We start from the raw sequence: 21369 nt of genomic DNA, 5'->3' as shown, positions 1-21369 counted from the left end.
ACGTGCGAATCGCCATTGAGAAGAATTTAAATGCCATTATAGGTATTTGAATCTACTGTCCACTTCATCGAAAGTGTCGTTCTTTCTTACTTTTATTCCACATTATGTGGGTTCGGCGCAGAAGACCTTCTTATGCTGCTATGATTTGGCATAAGTTTTACAAACGGCCGCTTGCTTGACTTCAACCTTTCTTAGTTTATATCTCCATATATGTATGTATCTATTGCAATGTACCATAGGGATTAGGGACTTTTCTGTTCATTCTTTTGTTTTTTCTTTTTGTCTTTTTTTCCTTTTATCTCCATACTTAATGCGTTTTTGTTTATACTTTTTTGGTTTCATTATAATATCGAAATGTTTGTCTCATAGACCATTTGCATTTTTTGTGATTTTCAGTACCTACAGATATGAATCAGGACTGTTTGCTTATTCTTGAGAACCTAATTTTTATAATTAGAGTGCAACAATTAAATAAAACTAATAAAACAGTTACAGGAATAACATCAAACGACTCTGGCGCGTTATGTAGAAACATCGTAGCGGTAGTTTGAATAAAACGATGCACTACATTGATTACATTATCAAACATGGCCAAACGAATCTTCATTCACCTGCCGCTAATTTATCATTTCAAGAATATTGTCAATTTGACGTAATGCTGCCGATTTTTGTTTTTATTTTCCGTATTTATCATGTTAATGATATTAAAGAAGTATCTGTTTTGCGTAATGAAACATTTGTACAAATTTAAGTGACACCTAATGAAATTAACATATCTACAAAGCTCGTTTTACATTTAATGAATTAATAATTAAATTTTGTGAGTCGTTTTTAACAATGTTATTTTATGTGTTTTACTTGTACTTTTTTGAATTATTACTACAATTCAATATAATTGTCAAACATCACATTAAGAATCACCAAGTTTTTAATCTAGTTCGCGAATTAATTTCTGATTTCGACGCTACCACAAATAAGTGTTCAAATTATAAGGTGTTGTGGTAAGTTATATTCTATCTTTCTTAATGACGTGTATCGCGGTCCATATTGTTAAGGTTTTGGATAATTCTGGAAGAAGATTTTAGTATGAATGGCGCGATTTGCCTCGCAAAAATTGCAATGTATAATGGCTGTACCAAAAAACGTAATGCATAATTATGTAAATCCTATTTTAATAGCAATAAGTATTTAAAAATCCGCCCACAATTACTGCTCATAATCAGGGGACTGCTAGTCTGTATATCTACTTAAGTCAATAAATACATGCCTGAAGCACGCCTAGATAGTTACAATGTTTAACAAAATGCAGTGAATAAATATGCACATCTAGATTTCAATCTCAAAATATTTCCGAGCTCAGACACTTGAGGGCTCAATTATTATTTCACTTAATCCATTTAGATAAAATCGTTGCAATTATGGTTAATGGTTTTTCGAAAATCGATGATTTAATTGCTTTCATAATTTATGTTGTCATAAAATAATAAATTTAGCTTGTTTCCGATTGTTCCCTTACTTTTTGTTTCGTTTATTTTCACACCATTTAATAATGGGAGTAGTTTTTAAATGAATTCGTTTTAGTTCGGAATTTTGGTGTAGCGTTGTTTGATGAAATTAATTTTGAAGTGAGACAAATTTAGATATATCTATTATTAGTTGTTTTATAGTATTTGAGAAATGGAAAGAGCGGTCATTATTCGAATCCTTTTCAAATACAGCGTCGGTATTGCGAGCTAGCTTTGGCGGGAAAGAAACAGGTATGAGCTCGCTTTTTTTTTTTTTAAATAATATATTTATTTTTAATTTAGAATGTTATAGTTTCGAAATTTAAACTTTTATTGCTATCTAAACTGTATGTATTTTAATATGGTAAAGAAAAACGAAAACAAAAAAAAAAACAACTGTTGTTTAAACAGACTTCGACGACGACAAGACAGTTACGGCTATAAAGAGATGTATTACGCAAACGCCAGTTGACGGACTGTGCCTATTTTTTCCCTTTGCCAGAGAACGTAAAAAAGTAATGCATAGGCATTAGCCATGCTTCCACGATACCGTTCACTTTGAATAGTTTTGTTAGAGTTTATTAGTTTATTCACATTTGAGCATTTGAAAAGTTGTCTGTGAAAAAGTAAATAGTAAACAGATGCTAAAAAAATTTTGAATTTGGAGTATTTATATTTTTCTTTATAAATTTTCATCAGAGTAGCTAGGGTGCCTAAGAAAGACGAGCAACGGAGGATACTGTATTATCTATGATAGCTGTTTAGTAATACTGGTGCTCTTTTATGTATCCTTTATTTTTCTTCACATTTTTAAGGGTGTGTTGAATATTGCAAACTCGAATTCGGTCCATTCCGTTAATTTTCATGCGTCAATGCGTTGCCTTTACTTTTAATGTTTAATTTTCGTTGGTGTTTAAGAATTAAATACTGAATATTCATAATTAGAGTATCAGAGTATTCCCGAAAGAGATATCAAATTTAACAGTTACTACGTAGTTTCACCAGTAACTGGTTTGCATTGCGTTATAACATTTTTGAAGTATCCAGGTGCCCTCGCCTTAATATCGATCAAACGAATAGAAAATTATATAAATTGCTTCTCGTAGTACGCTTTTGCATCGCACCGATAGTGTTATGGTTTGTTCGTGAGCAATTATTGCTGCCAATAATAAAATACAATTAGGTTTATGTAATTTAATGTTATTACGGTTCGCTACGTCAGTGGAGAGAAATGTTTTATTAAATACATGTTAATAAGAACGCAATAAATTTTTTTGTATGTGTTTTAATGTTTATCTGTCATCCCATAATTAAGGTGCAGAAGGTTACGTAATTTAAATATTTCCGTCGTATCTTTCCACCGTATTTTATGATAGCGGGACATGAAATATTGACATGAGATTAAATACACGTTGTTTACATATATTAAGATTCCGATCAGCGTTATAATTACGCGATGATGGTTATATCTAGCACCCCGACGCGACGAGCCTGTTCAATAATTTATACCGCATAAAAAGCCTGAGCTAATAATGTCATTAGCATCAAGTCTTTCCGTAACCCACACCTTCGTGTGAAAAGTTAATTATATACATACGAGATTGGAATTCATTTAACATAATATTGTTCATCTTGTACTTGCATGGAATCGTTAGTTTGACGATTTGGTTTTTTTTTTGTTGCCCTTGTAGGCAGACGACCATACGGCCCACCTGATGGTGAGTGGTTACCGTCGCCCATGGACTTCAGCAATGCCAGGGGCAGAGCCAAGCCGCTGCCTACCTGCTAAGTGTCATTGAGTGATCCAAAAATTTTGATTATTATTTAATGTGTATTAAGTAGAGTTTTTTTTTTCGAATATCCAATTGTTTTTTTTTTTAAATAGTTGAACAAGGTTTCACGTCACTGGACAAAGTTAGAACATAAACTGAAACCCTCTACGCATTCGATTGCTATCTGAATATAATCTCAAGAAACCGTAATTTTGAAATACAATATTGTCGGGCAAGTTATGTATCTAGGATCTTTGGTAACAGCCGGATTTAATAGGAAGATCGGATCAGGTTAATTACTTCGCAGAGGAAATATTGACGCTTGACAGTTCATTAACGACGAAATTCTATCGATAGTCGAGACCTCCTTTGTTGGTCGAAGATTGAGATATAATTTTAAGTATCAGATAAGAGTTTCTGGTAGTTTTGCGATTTCATTTTCCTCGTTCCGATTTAAATATTGCATTTTGTTTGCAGACAAAAAAAAAGAGAAAGTCTCCGAATAAAAATAAATAGGTTTCCATGCGAAAAAAAAAAGCATATTTTCCTGCTATTATTTACGATATGAATAATGAAGATATTTAATACAACATGCGTGTTGAGTTAAAATAAGTGTTTTTAGTATTAGTGTAAATAAGAAATGGTTCGATTGCCTATCTCAGAAATTGTTGCCCTTTACAATCCATAGGGTCATCTCATCGTAATTTCCGTTGGAATGTTTTGAACGAATTGGAAAGATATTTATTTATAAAAGCCCGAGAATGGATGGTACGTTGATTTAAATTGGAATTAAATGTTTTTTAAAGCCTACAGACATTGAAGCGTGAATTCCGCCATCAACCTAGAGATATGAGGTCTGTCTCAATTGTATTGTATTATATAACTGCGGTAACACCCTTCGAACCGGAACGAATAAATGTTTCACGGCGGAAACAGGCTGGTATTTTTTATTGCTACCTCACAGACCGTTTACTGGTGGTAAGACCTCTTGTGAGTCCGCGCGGGTGGGTACCACCACCCTGCCTATTTCTGCCGTGAAGCAGTAATGCGTTTCGGTTTGAAAGGTGGGGCAACCGTTGTAACTATACTTGAGACCTTAGAACTTATATCTCAAGATGGGTGGCGCATTTGCGTTGTAGATGTCTATGGGCTCCAGTAACCACTCAACACCAGGTGGGCTGTGAGCCCGTCTACCCATCTGAGCAATAAAAAAAAAAGTCCCTAAAATAATAACTCCATTTCACTGAACTAATAAATGTTAATTAATTAATTGATCGCCTCGATTGAGCCAGCTAAGTGATATCCGCACGGGCCGTTGCGAAATGAAAGTGCCTGTCGTGTAATTGTATTGCGCTTTTATTAATTGCTCGTTGAAGAGAAAATTACAATAAATATATAATTTAGTACCTAAGTTATTAAAGTATAATAAGGATTTCGCTTCAATAAAATACGTAACCAATTATTATTTTTTTTCATCTTATTACTTTCGGTTGGTACACATGTCGGATTCAGGAGCTGTTTGCATTTTTGATTCACTATTTTTTTATTTTTTTTTTGTTTATTGCCCTTTTAGGCAGACGAGCATACGGCCCACCTGATGGTGAGTGGTTACCGTCGCCCATGGACTTCAGCAATGCCAGGGGCAGAGCCAAGCCGCTGCCTACCGCTTAATACTCTCCACAAGCCTCTTTTAAAGAAGGACATGTCATAGGGCTCGGGAAACACCGTGGAGGGGAGCTCATTCCATAGCCGGATGGTACGTGGCAAAAAAGATCTCTGGAAACGCACTGTCGATGACCGCAGTGGCTCCAGGTAGTATGGATGAACTCTACTCCGGTGGCGGGCGGTGCGATGGTAAAAACGAGATGCCGGTATCATCTCGAACATTTCCTCAGAGCACTCCCCATGGAACATTCGGTACAAAATACAGAGGGAACCGAAGTCCCTCCGCAGACCCAAAGGTTCCAACGTAGTATATACGTAGTCTTTCTTCGGGCATGTGTCGCGGCGGGGTGACGACTCAGTTGAGCGCCTTGTGGTGCAGGGCATGATAGAGGGTACAAGACCGCGCGGCAGATCACCGTTACGATGGGCCGACCAAATAAAGGCAGCTCTAAACGGTCCCGTTAACGAGTGCACAAGAAGGGCCGCGGTACGCGAGGAATGGCGACGTCTGGTGAAGCGCACCACCAACCGAAGTGATGACCACGACCACTCTGCCAAGAGTGCATACGACTAAGAAGAATATACGTATAGTGAAACAGACTTTTCGATATTCAATTGTAGGCTTTTTAGTTAGGTTTTGCTTGTGATATAATTTGGATTATATACATACAATACATTATTATTATTATAGAGTATGACATTTATAATATACGAAACGAATTAATTGGTAGGTCTGTTTGTTCAATGTATTATTAACAGGATTGCTTAATTAGCATGTGGATTCTTAATAATCGGATTAGAAATCTTTATTAATGATTAGGCTAGACCCGCGATTTTATCCGCGATTATTGTCGTACTGCGGGTGAGGCCGCGCTGCGAAGTTAGTCTAAAAAGCCTAAGTTATTCCTTATATCATCAGCTACCTATCAGTGAAAGTCCCGTCAAAATCAGTCTATCCGTTCCAGAGATTGGCCGGAACAAACAGACAGAGAGACCGACAGACAGAGAGACCGACAGACAGACAGACAAAAATTGTAAAAAATGTTATTTTGGTGTATGTACCGTAAATATATTCATATGCATGTAGAAAAACGGTTATTTCAATATTACAAACAGAAACTCTAATTTTATTTATATGTATAGATTACTTTGTACTAGCTCTGTTTATACTTTTTCGTTTTTGACTTTATTATTGTTAGAGACGATGGAGACGAGCTCAAGGTTCAGCTGGTTTATGGTAAGTATCGGAGCCCAAAGCATCATACCGACTGGAGACCTAAAGTCTCCTTTAAAACAAAAAGCACGAATGTTTTACAGCAGCATGTGCCTGTTATTTATGAGTATAGTCTTGCAATACCCGTTGCCGCTAGTAAGTTTCGTGGGAAATTAAAAGTGTGGTGTGCAGGAATTTTGTGGTTCGAAGACGGTAGTTACTATGGACATGTTAAGGGAATATGGTTGGAATAGATGAATGGCCGGGATCGTGTGCTCGCATCTCCTTATGAATACAGACACACTCCTTACTGTGCTCTACCCTTCTAACTGAATTAGTATTGTAGTAGTAGTAGCAGCAGTGGCAGATTTGCAGTCTCGGCCGCCCTAGGCCCCAAGCCATCAGCCGCCCCTTTCTCAACAAACAAGCAAGCAAGCAAACATACAGGTGAAACTAATAAAAGCATGTTAAACACATAGAAGAGTATTTAAGGATGCAGTATAGATTGCACCATGCAGTATAGTCCGCCCTCCATACGTTTTATTAAGTTTTTTGACACGATTGGGGCCGCCCCTAAATCTGGCCGCCCTAGGCCCGGGCCTACCGGGCCTTAGAGTAAATCCGCCACTGAGTAGTAGTAGTAGTAGTAGTAGTAGTTTATTAAGATAATGGTTGTTGAAACTTAGTTAAAATTCTGTATTTTTGAAGTTATACTTCTTTAGGCACGTTATGAAAAATTGATAGAGTGAAATTTTACGATGCGCGCACCGTGACACAAAATTAACAGAATTAAGTTGCCCAGTAAATCGCTCATTACAATACGACCGACGTAACTTGGCGAGTCTGAATATAGCCGCAGGTGAACTTTCCGAACCGTACCGAGAAATACCGAATTTATACGATGTCAAGATAAGGGATGTCCAATATGCGTGTTTGAGGATGTTGTTTAATCGATTTTTTTTCAAATTGATTAAAATTTACATAAAAAAAAAGAAATAAATTTAATAAAAATAAAGTATAACTTCTTACGCGCGTACCTACATAAGTACACGCACCATTTTTTTTCTAAACAAACGTTGACTCGGTGTGCGTAAAAAAAAATTATATTTGGATGTAATCTGTACTTTATTAGTGCGTTAAGAAAAAAAAAGTTTTCCGTCAATCATTAAAAATTAGTTGAAATTTTTCGATAAGTTTTTATGGCCTTACGCTATATTCGAGGCGACGTACTTAGTACCTATTCATAATCTTTTGTATTTATTTACATAATAAGCGCTGATTAATAAATAGCCAAGTGAAAGTTGGTTCGATGTTGTGGTATAAGAGTGCCTTTTGTTTTAAGCTTAGGTTTACTTTCAGATTTGTTATTTGTAAGACGACTTTCATAAAGCGTTACAGTTTTATCTCGATTTCTAAGAAATTGCAACGTTGAGTGGCGATCTATCACTCTTTATTGCGACCTTTGAGATTTAGCTTAAGAGCTTTGCATTACTTAAGCTGTGAATAAAAGTAATCGATTATGGCTTGATGGTTTTTTGTTTGTTTTTTAATGGCGTTACGAGTTTCTTTCTAGAACTTTAAGTGCCAGAGAGAGAACGAATTTCAAAATTGTTTTAAGAGAAAGAGAGAGATTATTGCGCATACCAAAATATAATTAACATTGAAAAACCGTCAACAATTAAATATAACTGTACAATATGCAGTTTTATCGCTAAAAGCGATTTCTTTCAGGTACCTAACTATTTAACAAGAGAAATATTGAAAAAGATAGATATAGACATATGTTGTGCAAGTATGTTGCGGTATGTTGCTATTGAATTAATATTTAACCTTATGGAGAAGCCACCAACAATGAAACAAAACTATCCGAAAGATATTTAATTTAAAATTATCCACTTAGACTGTCTTCGATGTACGTGCGGAACCCTAAATTGTTTTGGTAAAGCAACAATAGAGCACAGTAGCATGATCACTTGTAAAATGCATCCCGACAGCCAATTTCATCATTATATTTTTAAAATACGACGTTTATCATTAGTCGTCATTTTGGGGCATTTTATAACACCGTTACAATTTCGTGTACACTCCATTCATTGAATGAGAGTGTGTTTTTTAAAGTTAGATAGTCGCGGTGTTACCATTGCCCATGGTTTTGAATTAAAAAAATCTATTTACTTCAGTAAATATATTTCTTATATTTTTAAAAAACTTTTAAAAATAAATAGTTTAGATTGTTTATCTAAAATATTTATTTTTAAAAGTTTTTTTAAAGAATGAACTAGAATATTATTAATAACAAATAAAATTGTGGGAACTAAGAGCAAACTTGCCACAATTCCAATTGTTATCTTTTATATTATTTTTTTCAGTTTAAAGATATGTACGTTCTATTACACCTTATGTGCACAGTAAGTTGCCGTATCAATTATAGTCGACATAGACTAGAACGCTTTTCCCGCGTAAATTGCTGTCATTGTCATCGAGGTGGTGTCATGGCGGCGGAGTGTCCTCAATGCGATGTTTCCGATGAATCCGCGCAATTAGAGTAAAACGTTACTAAAAAGTAATTTGTACGAATTTTCCGTAGCTAACGCACCATGTAACTTTCTTTTTGACGGTCAACGGTGCAAGAGGTTAAATAGACTGTAAATGCTTACAAACGATTTCAAAATAATGTTTGAAAGGTCTACGTTCATCATTTTGTTTTTGTTTTAATGCTTATTGATGCCCAGAAGTAAATAGCGCAGATTTTTTTTTTAATTCAATTTATCGTGGATTTTATTGGTGTTTATGAATAGAAGAGCATAAGGTCCACAAGATGTTAAGTTGCGATTGTACAAATAATAAAATAAATAAATATCATTCAAACCAAAGAGAATGACTACTTCTCGGCAGAAATTCGGTACTTACCACATGCGAGTTCGCAATACGCACTAGTACTAGTAATTAACGTTTCGACTTATATTCCCTTAGCTGTCACAGCAGTCGACGCTAATGTCTACTTATAGTTTATACTAATTTCAAAACCAATAATATTGTTCATTAAAAAGTTTAGTGACTTGGACTTTTAATTGGTAGTATATTTAGGACTAATAAACGCAAGCTATTTATTTTATAAGATCAGAAGGAAAATAAAAATCTAGTTTTTCGAAAAGTAATATGCCTGAATATTAAAAGTGGTCTTTAGGACGCAGCCGAGCGGCTTTCGCTCGGTTTGTACGGTAACCTATATGTTTGGTACAAAGTTTGTACACATTTTTACATATTTGTAGTGGATCTAAACTTAAATTTGTTACCTACTGACGTTACTGACTTTACATTAGCTGTTAATGTCAAATTACTTTAGAGCTTTGCCGTCAATCCGATTGAGCGATCCATTCTGTATTAAAACTTCTTCAAGGTATTTTTCCATTGCAAATATGTATAAAGTTTTTTTATTGCTTAGATAGGTGGACGAGCTAACGGCCCACCTGGTGTTAAGTGGTTACCGGAACACATAAACATCTATAACGTATATGCCGCGACCCACTTTGAGACATGAGTTGTAGAGTCTCACTTTTAACAGTACAACGGCTGCCCCGCCCTTCAAACTTAAACGCATTACTGCTTCACGGCAGAAATAGGCAGGGTGGTGGTACCTACCCGTGCGGACACACAAGACGTTCTACCACCAGTAAAGTATCACGTTTATCCCCCAAGCTACTACACAATTCGTGTGTGACATGCCAGCTGTACATGACAATGCACAATAAACGTTAGTGTATATCATTTGGTTTTATTCGTATATTCACTATCCGATCGTAAGTTTAACTTACTCTTACTTAACCAAACGCCCTAAATACTGTGAAATTTGACATTATAAAATGCGTCAAAGTAACACTTAACTACTACTAAACACGAACTTACCAGTCTAGGCCAAGTTCTTATTTTTTTGAAAAAGAAGCGTAGGAGTAATTCAGTCTCACGATTTTGATTTTAATTAAGTCTCACGCTAATAAAGAGTATCTTGGTTTTAGTATATTAGAGTATCAAATTTATATGTTTTATCTGAGAAAGGTGGCGTTGATCTGACTTATGATTGATCCCTTGAGATTGTTTCTTCTATCGATTGTAATAGTGATTACGAATTATTTCCATAGAGAAAATAACATGAGCCATTCCGATATGGCTGACTTGCGGTTTTTGAATCATTCAATAATAATGGGATTATAAGAATTCAAAATGAACGCGGTCAAAATGAACGCAGATTTTTTTTATTTTTATAACTTTAATCGATTATTTTTTATTGAGTCTACCTACGGCTTCTACGGATGGCATGGCTAGTAAAAACTACCACTAACTAATGTAATCAATTTATTTCACAGAAAAAGCTACCGTATATATTATTTAAAAAAAAAAACGTTGTAGTAACAAAATCTCAATCCCAAATGGTAATGGTGACGAGTGTATAAGAATAAAACGAGTCTCTAAATTATATATCTTATTTTGTGGAGACCGCACTGACGCTGTGAGCAGCATTTTGTCATTTTCAACTGTGTCCTTTAATGATCGTCTCATTATGAAACTCATTTGATATTCAGCATCATTGCGTCGTGTTCTGGTACCCATATTGCAAAGAAAATCCTAGCTTATGACCTTTGAATTTGGAACGATAAAGTCGAAGTTTTAATTACTACGGAATAGTGGCGATAGTCCGCGATTGAAAACCGAATTCTCAAGATAACTTATCCGGTTGGTTATATTAAGATCACACTGACATTTTAAGCACTCTCGGAACAATCAGTTCGTCTTTCAATATTGGACAATGATTACTAATAATGACCATATAAGTGTATGAACTATTTTATTTATTGCATAGATGGATGTACGAGTTCACAGCCCACCTGGTATTACCTTGAGATATGAGTTCTAAGGTCTCAGTATAGTTACAACGGCAATTCAACAACCCTTCAAACCGAAACGCATTGCTGCTTCACGGCAGAAATAAGCAGGATGTGGTGGTACCTACCCGTACGGACTCATAAGAGGTCCTACCACCAGTAATTACGCAAATTATAATTTTGCGGGTTTGATTTTTATTACGCGATGTTATTCCTTCACCGTGGAAGTCAATCGTGAACATCATTTGTTAAGTATGTATTTCACTAGAAAAATTGGTACCCGCCTGCGGGATTCGAACACCTGTGCATCGTTATATACGAATGCATCGGACGTCTTATCCTCTAGGCCACGACGACTTTAAAACGTATTTAAAACGCTCTTTGAAATATGACATCGAAACATTAGAAGTAAAGTCAATGCCTACACAAACAGGTACGCCCCAGCCTCTGGTTGTCGTTCGCGTGTGCACCGTCCATTTGTTCCGTATTGTATGGCCGACACTTTATCTCGAATGCTCGTTGTTGTTGCAGCTTTGTTACGTATCTCTCGTACCCAATAAGTACAAGTCGGTTACACACATGAACGCATTTAAATTAATTGTTTAAAGTTGTGTAAGGGAATTGTTCGAAAAGATTTTTCGTTTAGATATGCGATAACTTAGTAATTTCATCTACCAGTTTTTTGTCACTTGTATTCATTCACAGGCCCAGAGGCCTTTCCAGTTTCACCAGGAGAGGTGGGCGAGCAAAGGTTCAACCAGGAGGGGTGGGATTTGCTAACAACTGCCCGAGCGCCTCCGAAGGAGACCTAACAACTCAAGAGCAATTGCTTCGCGAATGAATCTACTACCGGATCGGAATTGCGACCTTCTGAGAAGATCCGACGAGAAACTCGGCGAGCTGATGCATGAGTTAGGTTGCACCTCTTTGTCGAGTTCGACGAGTACGGTTACCGGGGTCCCTAAGCCGCTCCTAGTGTTAAAGCTGAAGACGTCTAATGCAAAGGCTATTGAATCTGATGGATCAGTAAGGACGTGTCTAGGGCATCGACGGTGACTGGTTCCTGCATGATCAGGATTCGGGGAGCAGTCAGCAGCGGTAACGATGAGGCGATAATCATGACGCATAGCCTTATCGAAGTACCGTACCGACGCTGACTTCATGTATTTCCGGATTGATTCGATTGTATTCATTTGATTGCTAGTAGAAATGGGAATACCATACCTGATAAGAAATGGGTTTTTTATAAATATTTTGAAGTCGTAAGCATTTCGTTGACATTGAGTTGAGACTCTAAACTTTGTTTGAATTAAAACGATTTGGGATTATTGCTTTAGAGGCCTTTGCACCTGGTAGTGAGTAGTCACCGTGGATGTCAATAATTCCAATGCCAATTACGTGTGCCGCTAAGGAATACTTTCAAACCTTGTTTGAAGAATGCCATATCACAATGCTCATTAAAAAAAGTTGGAAGACGGCTTAATACTACATTTGGTTTCTTGTGTAACCAAAGTATTTTTTAAATAAACGTTGTCGTAAAATTGTTACGCATAAACGTGATCTATCATTATAAGATAAATTCTCTTCATGTTTCGAATTGTACCTCTTGTGGCCTTTCGTTCGTAGCGTTCCCATGTTTAGCTAAATTATTGTTGTTAATTTGTATCGCCTCTGTTTATCAATTGAGGACGAAACATTCGCTACAAACGGCAGATACGAAGCGACAAGCTGTTTCTCCTCTCATCTCGGTCGGTTTACAGAATGTCTCCGGCAGATAACATAAGCATACAGAAACGGTTACGGCCGTTAACGTGGAGAAATCTTTTTTCGTAATCTAATGGCATTATTTTAAGTACGATCGTTGTAGCAATCGGTGTTTTTCGCTACATAGTTTTCGTATGGGCGTCCAAATGTTTTCTAATGAATTTTATTTACTTTTTAATAGCATTGACGCAGAAGAAATCAGCGTATAATTTAGGCTATGGTGCTTTTAGATACATTATCACGGAGCTCTTGAGTGATAATTTTCTGATTGGAGGTATCTAAATTTTGGTTCGGATATAGATATATTGGTATAGGTAATGCAATAGGTTTAAGATTAGCCAATTTAGGAAGTACACAAAAAATTTAAAAACATTATAATTTCATTTTTAGTTTTTACAAATACAGCGTTTTTTTAAATATAGTTTAAAATTTTAAAATGAGTTAAGCAAAACTTGTTATTATCCCAAAAATATAATCTAAATGAATTGAATTGTAGCTCTTCACAAGATAATTACTTTTCAAACTACGCCTATAATCGAGCCTTATACCCGATAGATATGAAATCGTGTTTTGTTTTTGAAATAACCATAGTGAAACATCTATTTAATTTAATCTATGAAGCCGGTTCCGCTTCGCAATTAAGTGAGGCTCCTACTCGGTAGAAGCGATGCAATTTTGAAATTACGGAACCACATAGTGAGCAATGTGTCGATAAGTTTCTAATGGGCTGTATGTAGCTTGGGTGTATCGGTATCTTGGTAACTAGATAGAGTCGGGAATTCGTAAGTGGGTACAGTATAGTAGGTACCGTTTTGGGTTGCGAGATTAACGGGTTACATGTTCCTCTTTCGTTTTTTGTAAATGAATATTCTTGATTAAGTTTGTTTGTGTTATATGGGTTCGCACGTTTACAAGATTGAGTTGTGATGTTGTACAATTGTTACCACTTTAGATACTTTTTTAATAGTACTACTATCGTAAGATAAGCGGCCGCTTTCTATTTCAACAAATAAGCGAATTTTACACAGTTATTGATAAAGATAGTAAGCATTGGTATATATGATGATTATACTGAAAACAAAATTTCTATGGATGTACAGTAGCGGATATCGGAACATACTGCATTGAATTGTTGTTTCTTGCATCCAGATTGTTTTTCAAAAAGGAAATGTGTATAAAAAGTACAAGGTATTTTTTGTTTCTACAATCTCTATAAACTAGTACCTATACTAGGTTTTATACTATTCTAAATATGAAGACTGGTATTGGGAATCACTTGAGTTTTTTGAAAGTTGGTTATAATTCGTGAAAAAAGAAGTTTGAGCAAAAAGAATTAGACTTTGTGCCTATACAAATGAATATAGTGTAACCTAGAAATACTTACACAGGGCTACCTCCTTTTTACTGACAGTTACAAAAGCGGTATGGGTTAATTGGGTTTATTAGATACACAGCGTTAATAAGAACATCTTTAAAATTCCGCTAAGATTTTTTATATGGAATAATTGAATTAGAACTATAATGTTCCACTAGAAATATTCTCATTTCATATTAGTCCCGACAACTATAAAATCGTGCACAAACATCTGTTTTTCTGCTGATATTTTGATTATATTCGGATTATTCGGTCATTCGTATTCGAGTGAACGCAATATTTATGCGATCCGAAAAGTGAATAAATGTTATAAATTTGAATTCATAAAATGGAATTCTAAACGAAAAACTTGAGGTCCACGTCCGATCTTATTATTGTGGAAACAAGAGTATTATTCAGAGCTTAAAGATCACGTTTGTACAGATGGTAATGGTGATAAGAAATGCATTGTGAATTACGCTCCGTGAACGCACAAGTGAATGCGCCCGATGCTTTATCTGTGCCACGGCTATAGAGATGTAACCGGGAACTGAAATAGGTTTTACATTTAATTTTAATAGCTGCTACGCTCGTGCTCGGTCGTTTTTTTTTTTTCCTTCCTAAGCTGAGAGCGGATCAGCAGTAGGCAGCGGCTTGGCTCTGCCCTTGGCATTGCTGAAGTCCATGGGCGACGGTAACCACTCACCATCAGGTGGGCCGTATGCTCGTCTGCCTACAAAGGCAATAAAAAAAAAAGCCTTGAGAGGCTATATCAGCGTAACCTTAACTAGTAGGTGAGCTCGCGGGGCTCAAACCTGACGACGTTGCTAACACGAACCCTAGCAAGAGCCGTGCTTCGCAGAATCTACCACCGGATCGGAAACGCGACCCACTGAGAAAATCCGGTGAGAAACTCAGCGGGCTGTGTCTGAGGGTCTCGTGCTCGATTTTGTACTTTGCTTATTCCAGAAGACAACACCTATGTAATAGTAGACGAATGAAGGAAAATTATGTTTTTTGTTTTGCTTGTTGGAATCTTGGCGATTTTGCTAGATTTTTGATCAGCCCAACGTACCTAATGTTTGTTATACTTTAGCTAATTAAGCTGTGTGCTAAAAGTATAACTATTATTATACCTACTGTTTTTTTTCTCTTTATACGAATATTTGGTAAGAGATTTGCCTTTATAGACAAAACGATGAAGTTCTCATAAAGTGCATATAACAGATATTGGTTTGTTAACGACTGATTGTACTAATGATCGCCCGAAATTCGAAATTCGATTTTAATCACTGATACCTCAAGATTTACATTAATCTTATGTATTGTGTTCTCTTTGTTTTAATCGTTTTGTTATTGAAATTTTGATTCAGAAATGGACACTTAAAAAATAAATTTTTAACTTTAAAGCTCATCATTAGATACTAAATAAAAACTAAGAAAATGGTACTTAAATGCTTTGCATATAAGTACCACATTTTTTGTTTAAATAACAAGAGAATTATGTGATTAAAATTTTTACATTCTAAATTAGATTATATCTTACTTTAAATGTGTTTTTAGCTTGGCTACTCTTTATTTTTAACTAAATATTTTCTTCCTTTCTTCGATCATTGTTAAATTTGTTTCGTATTTTGAGGTCACGGAATCCGGCCATACAATGTTGAACAAATGAAGGAACTTTAAAATGAACGAATTAATAAGAGTTTATTGTAAAGAAAGGATATTGCCTCAAAGATGTGAGGTCCCTAGCGATATCAAGCTGACTTGTAAACGGCTTTTCACAAACGTTTTGAATCACTTTCATTTTTTTAATATTTTAATTGAACATAATATTTAATGACGTGTCCGTATATACAGATATGGCGAGGTATTACCATTTTCGAAGATACAGGTGATAGTTGACTGTAGGTTTGTTTGATAATTAAGTTCAATGAGCCCTCTGTTAGTATAAGTCATTTATTTATTGCCATTGTAGGCAGACAAGCAATTGGAAAACCTGATGTTAAGTGGTCACCGTAGCTCATGGACCTCAACAATTCCTGGGGCATAGCCAAGTTGCCGCCCACTGCTGAGCACTCTTCGCAAACCTTATTTGATGAAGAATGAATGAAAATGTCATAGCGCTTAGGAAACACCGTTAGTAATGTTTAATTAACATGTAATAATAGTAAAAGATATTATACCTAAATTGACTATCTAGGTCTGCCTAATCCTACCGACAAGCAGTCATTACTTCTAGTTTAAATGGTAGGACAGCGATTTTTATTACATTTTTTTTTCTTTTTAACTTCAGATGTTATTACTTTTTGACTTCAGATGGGTTTGGATGATGGTACTGACGCTGCATTGTCTATAGTTACCGATAATTAACTGTCACTGGGTGTATAATGTGTTTGTCTACTCATCAAAATCATAAAATTAACGAGAATAGGCGTAACTGAGAAGATTGACTAAAGGCGTACGGTTTGCGAAAGATTTTCTGTATAGGTTGACGATGAGCAGACACGTTTTTTGTATGCCTAATAAATAATATGCAATTGTATGCAGTGTTGACTTGTTTATAACTCTTAGATAAGTAGCCTCGTGGTGCTGATGGGTCGTTACCACTTGTTTTTATGTACCTCGATCTGACAATCATTGGCGGTTTGCGGTAAAAGGATTACACGCCACAGTCGAAAATGTTCCAGTGGTGATAATTCGGATGGAAACATATACTATAATTGTATCACTATTTTTTAGCAACGAAAATATAAAAATGAAATTTGCGAGCTGGCCAATCGACCCTTGGACAAAGCTGGCCATTTACTTGCTTACCACCAGACGCGTTAAGCACTCGACTGATATTGGTGTCACTAAAAAAGTGTATACGTTATCCTGTAATCGCTTTCAGTGAATCTAGAAGTAAAAGAATTAAGCCGCTTTTAATCTCTATATATAAAAATGAATTGCTGTTCGTTAGTCTCGCTAAAACTCGAGAACGGCTGGACCGATTTGGCTAATTTTGGTCTTGAATTATTCGTGGAAGTCCAGAGAAGGTTTAAAACGTGGAAAAATATGAAAATGCTCGGAATTATATAAAAACAGAACAATTTTGTTTTTCTTTTCATGTGTCCGCCGTCGAGGGGATTCCTTTTGTTTGTTTTAAGTTTATTTTATACAAAAGTTTAGGTCTTTTATTTATCGATTGAGGCACTACGAAGTCTGCCGGGTCAGCTAGTACTGAATAAACATATGTTTTCTTAATTATGTTTTTAGGGTTCAAATATTTGAGTACCTACTGTTTGTTCGGTTGCTATGTATTTTTATTGACTTCTGGAAACAACAGAAAATATATAAATTTCACTAGTTATAAGCACCGGCAAATTGAATATGAACTTTCATTCGCGGTGAAATGTACTTGTAATCCGAGCTTTGATTCGAAAGCGCATTGTATTGTCTGCCGGTAAATTATTATCAAATCTCGAAGCAATCTCCGCTACCGTAATGCAAAAGTGCTTTCGTATAGATTGTTATGCTTTGTATATTTGAATTACTGAACGCCTTTTCAACACAGAATATACCTAGTAAGCGACATAAGATGTAAACTGTGTTGATTCATTGATAGATGTATTGCGTTTACGGACCATAGGGGGTTTTGTGAACCCCAAGGCTAGGTTTTTTTTATTGCTTAGATAGGTGGACGAGCTCACATCCCACCTGGTGTTAAGTGGTTACTGGAGCCCATAGACATCTACAACGTAAATGCGCTACCCACCTTGAGATACAAGTTCTAAGATATCAGTATAGTTACTACGGCTGCCCTGTCCTTCAAACCGAAACGCATTACTGCTTCACGGCAGAAATAGGCGGGGCGATGGTACCTACCCGTGCGGACTCACAAGAGTTCCTACCACCAGTAATTACGCAAATTATAATTTTGCGGGTTTGATTTTTAATTACACGATGTTATTCCTTCACCGTGGAAGTCAATCGTGAACAATTGTTAAGTACGGATTTCATTAGAAAAATTGGTACCCGCCTGCAGGGTTCGAACACCGTTGCATTGCTATATACGAATGCACCGGACGTCTTATTTATCCTTTAGGCCACGACGACTTCAGCGAACGCCCAAGGTGAGGTATCACCGCCCTCTGCCTATTTCTGCCGCAAAGCAGTAATACGTTCCGATTTGAAGGGTAGGTCGTTGTACTGTTGTACTGTTACTGTAGAACTGAGACTTACAACTCATGTCCCATTGTGGGTGTCGGTGTGCTTAATACGAGTAAATGTTCCAACTCCATACAAAATTGAGTTAACTTTTACGCTATCGAGAACGTAAAAAAACTCGCACTAAGCGCATTGTGTATTTACGTTGTTGATATAATGTGGGCTTCAGTAAAATCAGGTGAGTCGAAGGCTCATTCACCTGTCGCAGCAATGAAAAAAATGTTTTTAGATACGTTTTAAAATATGCAAATGCAGCCATGCTTTGATAAAATATAGTGTATTTATCATTAGAAATGATCTAATTGATTTCAGTATCCTTCAATACAATACGTACTCAATTGTTTCTTTGTCTATTTTCGTTTCCATTTTGCCAGTCAGTATCACAAACTCATTTATTTTATAAAAAATCAAATATTTACTGTCGGAGCATAAATAGTCACAAAAATTTAGTTAATGCTTTGGAATCACTACATATTATAAAACAAAGTCGCTTTCTCTGTCCCTATATCTGTCTGTCCCTGTGTATGCTTAAATCTTTAAAACTACGCAACGGATTTTGATGAGGTTTTTTTTAATAGATAGAGTGATTCAAGAGGAAGGTTTTCATGTATAATAACATCCCTAAAAAGTGGAGAAATGAATAATAAATTACAGTTTCCAAAGCGAAGCGAGGGCGGGTCGCTAGTAATGAATAAAAAACAGTAATTGAAATACTGAATTGATTGTTAATTACAAATTCAATTTGTATTATATTTGGTAACGATGTATTCCTAGTAAGAAATACGAGTAGTTACTAATAAAAAAAAAATATGACAGGAAATGAATCATTTCTAAACGTGCATTTTCAATGATTCATTATTGTTAGTGAACCAGAACCAGATACATTTGATATACATAACTTTTGTAAACGCAAATCGTTTCAAGTAGCCATTGTTTGAGTTTATCTAAGAAACCCCAAAATATTTCTGTAGTCTGCTTCGAAATATATTGTAATTTTCGATTCTAATTTCATAATTCGCGTTTCCGTTCGGAAAACCTACATTTTCATGAAAGCATGTAATTAGGATGTGATACTAATGAACATGTCATTTTACATTATTATTATTTTTTATTGCCTTTGTAGGCAGACGAGCATACGGCCCACCTGATGGTAAGTGGTCACCGTCGCTCATGGACGTCAGCAATGCCGGGGGCAGAGCCAAGCCGCTGCCTACCATACGAACATTTAATTGAGAAATCCGATTTCTGTTTCCAATCTTGATGGCAGCTTAACGCTACCCATGTTTAGCGTATGTGCCAGGATTAGGGCTAAGTCATTCAGCCAAGACTTTATAAGTTACGAAAATAATTGAAACTGACTTTCAGTTTAATCTTGCGTTTTTATTGTAATTAAATATACTATTAATATTATTACCATCGTATCGTATATCGTATGTCGTATCACTCTTGTCAGAGCGGTCGTGGTCGTCATCCAGCATCATTGTTGTGGGCAGATATTATGCGCCTCACGAGCAATCGCCACTTCTCGCGGTTTGTGGTGAGCCTGGTACACTCATGCAAACAGTCGCCAACTGCCGACTTGATCTGGTCGGTCCATCGCATGGGCACCCTTCCACGCGGTCTGGTGCCTTCTACTTTGCCCTGAGCGACAAGACACTTTATGGAGTTATTTCCTCGCCGAGAGACATGTCCAAAAAATGATAGTAGGCGTCCATGCACGAGCGCCGTAAGACGCTGCTTAATGTCGAGTTCTCGAAGAATGGAGATATTGGTGCGAAGTTCGTAGTTCGTAGAAGTTATTACCATAGTATTGTGTAAAGTATTCGAAACGTCGGAAATAATAATGACAATAAAGAAACGCCACATTAACTTGCAAAATTAGGTTTAATTAAGGAAAATCGACGAAAATACTATTATTAAATTAAGGAAAACTAAAAGTAAATCTTCACAAATGTATTAAGTTAATGCAGCTGGTTATTTGCGCGGTCGATAATTAAAAATGGAATGAGAACAATTTTTAATCTGTGAAAGGTTCACTTCAGTTCTCGGTGAAAGGTAGCATAATCAATAAATTGTTTATTACGTGATATAGCTTTGGTTATATATATGTATTGTGTTGCGTTTCTTTTGTAGTAATGGAAGATTTTTATTTTTATAATGAACTTGCAAGACACGCTTTAGCTGTTGATTAAATTTTAAGATTCGTTTAATGGAATATTCGTTACAAAGATACATATTTCATTAAAATCCAAGGCTTTTTGTTTCCTTTTATTATGTGTCACATTGATTGTCGTTTTTCACTTTTTAATACAATGGCTCATTTGTTTGGTAAAATAATTGTGTAAATAACTTGTCTTGAACGTATGAGGTATAACTATCTGCTGCCTTAATTTATTTTACACTAGCTGACCCAGCAGACTTCGTAGTGCCTCAATCGATAAATAAAATACCTAAACTTTTCTATAAAATAAACTAAAATCATACAAAATAAAGAAAAAACAAAATTGTTATTTTTATTTAATTCCGAGCATTTTCTTATTCATCTACCTTTTAAACCTTCTCTGGACTTCCACAAATAATTTAAGACCAAAATTAGCCAAATCGGTCCAACCGTTCTCGAGTTTTAGCGAGACTAACGAACAGCAATTCATTTTTATACATATAGATTGTAACTGTTACGTTTATTGAGATTCGCTCATTGGCCAATTTTTTATTCAAATTTGAGCTCTTGCTTATTACTTTTGGTATTTGCCGAAAATGTAATAGCACCCAAGCTTACATTTAGAGAATAGTAGAGAGAAGTAACATAGAGGAATCATTGTGTCGTCGAAATAATACGTGGCTTACTAAATAATGTAACTAAGTCGACAAAATTGAATACAAATGTATGGTATATCTGAATGTCATTGATAAATTAAGGTGTCATTCTGTCATTCGATATCTCAGTGCTTTTGGGAATTAGCGGAACTTTCATTGATGAAGCTAGTTTTCTGTTAGTAAATAATGT

At 35.8% G+C, this 21369-nt stretch overlaps 1 protein-coding gene across 6 annotated transcripts in view; it reads left to right on the top strand.

Annotated features, from left to right (window-relative positions):
- The window catches only part of LOC101740069 (microtubule-associated protein Jupiter), a 158434-nt gene that overhangs the window by 41375 nt on the left and 95690 nt on the right, over nt 1-21369 (top strand). The gene's annotated exons all lie outside the window — the stretch shown is intronic.

Source organism: Bombyx mori, chromosome 7, assembly GCF_030269925.1.
Source record: "Bombyx mori chromosome 7, ASM3026992v2".
NCBI lineage: Eukaryota > Metazoa > Arthropoda > Insecta > Lepidoptera > Bombycidae > Bombyx > Bombyx mori.
Note: the sequence above shows the minus strand (reverse complement) of the source record. Positions and strands in the feature narration are given on the sequence as shown.